Genomic DNA, 6,000 nt, shown 5'->3' with positions numbered 1-6,000 from the left:
TGCCTAAAGGCACAAAAGACAAGACAAGACTATATGTGGTATTTGTTAACAGCATATTAGTCTTCCATTATTCTTAATAGGTCTTAGTCAGTAATTTCAAATCAGTAATTTGCGGCAACACCACAAGACAAATATCACTGTCAACTAAATATTCTGTTTTACAGCTACAGTAATTGAGATTATATACCAATATGTGTATGAGGGGCAGCCGTGGCCTACTGGTTAGCGCTTCAGACTTGTAACTGCAGGGTTGCCGGTTCGAACCCCGACCAGTAGGCACGGCTGAAGTGCCCTTGAGCAAGGCACCTAACCCCTCACTGCTCCCCGAGCACCACTGTTGTTGCAGGCAGCTCACTGCGCCGGGATTAGTGTGTGCTTCACCTCACTGTGTGTTCACTGTGTGTTCACTGTGTTCACTGTGTGCTGAGTGTGTTTCATTAATTCACGGATTGGGTTAAATGCAGAGACCAAATTTCCCTCACGGGATCAAAAGAGTATATATACTTACTTACACTTATAACTGCGTGTAAGATTTTGAAGGTTTGTTTGACAGATGTATGGACAAAGAAACTTTTGTGTAAAATTACTGTCCCAAACTCTGGTAAATGCCTGAGTAAATGACCAGAACAAGAACAAGTTTGCATTAAATACATATTGTCACTGTACTAATTGTTTGCCCAAGAGGTTTGTTTTGGTCAGTACATCTCCCAAAAGTCCATTCCAACTTTGCAATAAGGTTCATAACTCAATCATGATCTGGATTAGGGAAATGTGATTTACGGAGATCGAGGTCTGTAGAGTTATCACAGTATTATTCTCAAGTGGACTCAAAATGCTGTTTGGTGATAAATGTAGTGCCACTGGACACAAGATAAGCTACTGCTGAACATATATCACTGTAAAAGGCTGTATATATTATCTCAGCAAGCCACATAAACCTCCTGAAGGTCTCAAACTCCTATAAAACTCTTGGTTTCGATAAATCAGGGCTTGACATGCATGTATGTGTAGCCATGCTTCAGTGAAGACCTATCAAATTATGCAGTATCACACAGTAAACAATGGTGGCTAACCCTCACACACGTCACAGAGTCCACATGTAAGCAATTAAACACAAGCATCTGACCACAGTGAAACAATCCCCCATGGCTCTTCCCTAAACGGCCCTCCACTGTGCTCCTACCCCTGAGCACGCTCCTCAGGAATGTACTACTATCAGAGTGCCCCCTATCCCATGCACTCAGCTCCCCACACACCCCTGCTGTCCAGCTTCCCCGCAAACAACGCCCCCCAATGCCCAAACCCCCACCTCTGTCCACAGCCAGTCCACCCCACAAATCTTTACTGCCTGCACTGGCACAGCCTGCCACAAAAGCAGAGGAATCGTCTGGTGACCTTTGACCCGGCCAGTCACATTTTGTTCACACCTCATCCCTCACCAGAGCACGCTGGGTAGGGGTGGCTGGGTCAAGATGCCACAGCACTGCACAAGCAGTGAGCCTCGGACCGTGTCAAAACATGCTGAAGGAAGAGGAGCTCCCAGGCCAAATAAAGGGCAATCAGGGCTCAGCTCAGAACCCAACCTCCCACCCCCCACACGCACACACACACACACACACACACACACACGCACACATACACACACACGCACACATACACAAGCAAACACACATACACAAATAGACCTACGCATGGAGAGCTTAAATCATGATCACATGCTCTGGAGGGGGTGCTTTTAAAATGTAATGACTAAGTGTCAATAGGAAATATAGATGTAATTTGGCTGTGCTTTAATCTATTCTAAGAATTATTCTGTGTTTACTAAGCTGGTAGCAACCGAAGGAGAAAACATAGCTCTGGCACCAGTAGAGGTCAGGGATTCAACTCAGGGTGAAAAGACGCACTGATAAAATAACTTAAACTTAAAAATAAATCTTCAGGGAGAAATTACTAACTGTGACTGATGACCTATTGACCAGTCCTGGGAATACTGGGAATTCTAGGATCAAGCCTGTCAGTGGCTCAGCTACCAGGATACTGCTTCAGTCAGATAAATGAGGAAGATAGTCAAGGGGATGTGTGAAGGAGGAGGAGGGTAGGGTCTTTACAAGGTTGGAGCCTATTGCAGGTGACTCAAAGTCCTGTGTCAACATTGTTGATAATTGCCCCCAACAGCATGCTGTCATCTTTGCCTAGGCCTACAATTGCCCCAAATAGTTCACATACTTTATGTTTCTTTGCTTTGTGTTTTTCACAATGTGGGAAGTCCACACACTTTATGTTTCTTTGCTTTGTGCTTTTCACAATGTGGGATACTCAGTTCTAACCAGGATGAAGGTCTGTCCTTCCCTTTTTTCTTCTTGTTTGCAGTCACTAATTTTGTTTTCTTCACTAGTGATATTAGTGACAGTCTGACACTCTTGTACACCTTCTTATCATCTATGACCAAAAAAAAAAAAAAAAAAAAACAAGCACCCAGATCTCCAGATCTGTTATCTTTTCCCCAAATGCTCCACTCCCAGCACTCTCCAGACTCCAGTTTACGGATCAGATAGAGCAGCGCTGAGGCGACAGGGAATAATCAGCCAAACGTTACCATTAATCATCTCAGCTCCCAACTCTGCCACTCTCTCTCTAACTGGCAGGTCCCTTTTGATTGCATCTCCTAATCGGCCTCATTAAACGCATGCTGTTGCCATTCGGGGGCAGCATGCTCCGCTGCTGGTGCAAGATGGACCGGGGGCTATAGTTTGCTTCTGCGGTCGTCGACACAAAGTGCCCATTGTATCCCGGCCTCCCCCGTCACATGATACCTGGTCACCCAGTCTTCATAAGAACCATGCGAGAGCCTCACAATGTCTCCAGACCGCACAAGGGCACGTCTGTGTGGCCTGGAGAAGGCCTGAAGGCTCCAGATGTAATGGTTCTTGCGTGGGGAGCGAGCGTCCAATTCATAACATGGCGGGAAACCCACATGGGTAGAGGGTGCAGAGGGTTTGCGTTCAACTGAGTGTTGGTGTTGACTGGGACTTGAGTTTGACATCAAAGCGCGTTTTGAGATGACATGCTCTCAAATCATTCTCAGTTCTTAAGGCCCCACATTCTGTGTACAGGATGGAAACAACCACACCATCTCAATCCAACTGTTCCCGATCAGTCACAAGCAATTAGAGATGTATCTAAAAGCTATCACATCAACAATCCATGGCATTTCTAGAAGTTCTTTGAAGAGGTCTCAAAGCAGATTTAAGTTCTGGAGGTTTTTTTTAAGTTCTTGGGCTACAGGTTTTTCGCTGTAGACAAGTGCTATTTCAAGAGAAAGTCCTTGTATATGGCTCTAGAGGCATTTCTTAGTAAAAGTTGGGAACAAGACTTTTTATCTTAATTGTGCAAAATTGCTAATTTTGGCAGCCATTTTGTTTATCCTAATTAGATGGTCAAAAACTCAAAATTCAGCTTGGGAATTTTTTTTTTTATGAAAAAGTCCTGTTCCCAACTTTTACCAGTACTAAGAAGGTTGCACATATCTCAAAAATAACACTTGTCTACTATAGGAAATATTCTATGTAAGATCTTAAAAGAGCTTACAAAAACAAAATACCCTCCACCCCAGGATGGAGGATAACTCCCTTGAAAAAGCCTCTAAGATCAAAAAGGTCCCAAAGAGCCTTGAATCAGATGGCAGTAAGTACAAGTGACATTTCATCATAACATCCCACTTGTGCTGTTATGATCAAACCTCCATCCAAGATTGTTTTTAGACAGTGTGTGTGTGTGTGTGTGTGTGTGTGTATGTATGTGTGTGTGTGTATGGGGGGGGGGGGCTCTCCTCTTTTTTTCTTCCTCAGTACTTCCATATTTATATGGTACTGCTATGGATAACATAGGGACAGGGGACATGGAAATCTGAAACAGATGTTTGAGCCAGAGTTGAACAGCTTCTCTCTGGACAACTCTGGACAAATCAGTGCAAGCAATGGATATAGAGCAAATAGAATGCAAGCATTCTAATGAGAAGGCTATTTCTCTAGTACTCTAATGAAAGGATCGGAAAGAGGACAACGATGAGAAACGTTGAGACCAGACCATGGAATCCTTTCCCAGCTGACCCAACACAATGACTTGCATTCTTGTCCACACACACACACAAGCGCGTGCACACACACACACACACACACACACACACACACACACACACAAAGAGATGACTTGTAAACACATATATTATAGCCTGTTTGCTTGTCAAGCATATGTGCTTTTAGGCAAAGTCACAACACACTCATAACACACAAAACTTTGTACAGCTTTGTGATTCACATTTCCATGTTTCTTTTTTACTTAAGCTTAAGCTATAGACACAACAATCACCTCTACACAACCTCTACATTCACTACCTGCCTACTCTGGCCATCACCCCCAAATCTAATTACTTTGAGATGGTAGACAGTAGGGGAACTCAGACGTCTAAGTGTTCCTTCGGCCTTGGTGAGCTCTTTCCATAACTGTGTCCATACAATAAGATGCTATAGATTCTGGGTTGGGTAAAAACCCAGAGAAGGGGAATAATATTCTCTCTCATCTCTCTTAACCTTATTTTATTATGACACATACAGTATATTGTTTTAAGTGCAATATTTATTATGCAATTGTATAACTTCCAGTCTAAGGTAACCCTCAGATCTTTAATTCCATCTTCATTGCATTTGATTTGAGGGGTCTTATCAAACAATGGCAACTGTGCATAATATAGTTTAGAACAGAACAGAAATGTCCAAACTGCCCCTATACCATACAGCTGTCTGTAATCATCAGTAGGATGCCCCTTTACAGTGCAGACACAAATACATTACATCACTTTCCCACTTGGAACTCTTCATGTGGTCCAAACGTAAACACAAGGAAACACATGAAACCGTTCTCAGCTCCAGACCCACATGAAGGGCACCATCTCCAGAGGTCACTCTGCTCACATGGAGACGGACTGGCTGATTGGATCCGTATGAAGAGGCAGCACCTCAGTGGGGAAGCTTATAGGCCCATGTGTACCACCGCATGGAGGCTATACACTCCCCAGTGTCCTGATTATCGCGCCAACACGGTATTAGAGGGCAAGTGCTACCTTAGCAGCAAATATATGGTTAACAATATAAACAATGACTGGGCTTCATCACTGCTTTAGATATTTGGTTTGAACTCCAAACAAGAGGGTAGATGAAAACATAATTTTTTAAGACTTTAAATATACAGAATATGCTTACCATAAGCAAACCTGGCATAAGGTGATAATGTGGTTTTTAGATGCATCATATGCCACCCTAACAATATACAAATGATTTGTTTTGTCATTTTAGATATAGATAATAATGTCAAATATAAATAATTGTACTACAAAACTGCCAATCTCTGATAGCAAAAAACTATAGAAAGATATTTTTATTCATTGCTTCAAAAAATGGCGGGTAGTCTCAGGCACTCCCACATTTTCTCACCCTATAAACTGACATTAGCCTACATCAACTTGACTCCAGGATTTCAACACATCTCTAAATAGCCCAAATAATTCACTGACATGCTCAAGATGTCGACTGATGAATCAAAATGGTATTCTTCAATGAACCCCTTTTCTCAGGGGTTGGTGACTCTGTTGGAGTTTTAAATCTGTGTTCTGTTTGATATTTTCCATGTGATTAAACTTTAGCAGGCGGGCCAATGTCCATCCATTAAGCTGATGTAAAAGTGTCAGTCTGAATGACTTCTTGGACGGCGTCCCTGTGAATGACCTATCCAGCATTCCGTCTGCGCTCACATAAAAAGAAGGATATCGCACCAATCATAGACCGGTGCCAGACTGAGACTGAGAGCTGTTTCTGTTTGCTTTTACATGTCAGAGCTGTCACCAATAACGCTGAACGACACTGACAATCAACATTTTGCCAGCTGACCTCTCCTGTCTAGTGCTCACATACATAAGGAGAGAAAGGAGAGGGGGTGAGGAAACTC

This window comes from Alosa sapidissima, chromosome 20 (assembly GCF_018492685.1).
Source record: "Alosa sapidissima isolate fAloSap1 chromosome 20, fAloSap1.pri, whole genome shotgun sequence".
NCBI lineage: Eukaryota > Metazoa > Chordata > Actinopteri > Clupeiformes > Clupeidae > Alosa > Alosa sapidissima.
This window is presented reverse-complemented; position numbering follows the sequence as displayed.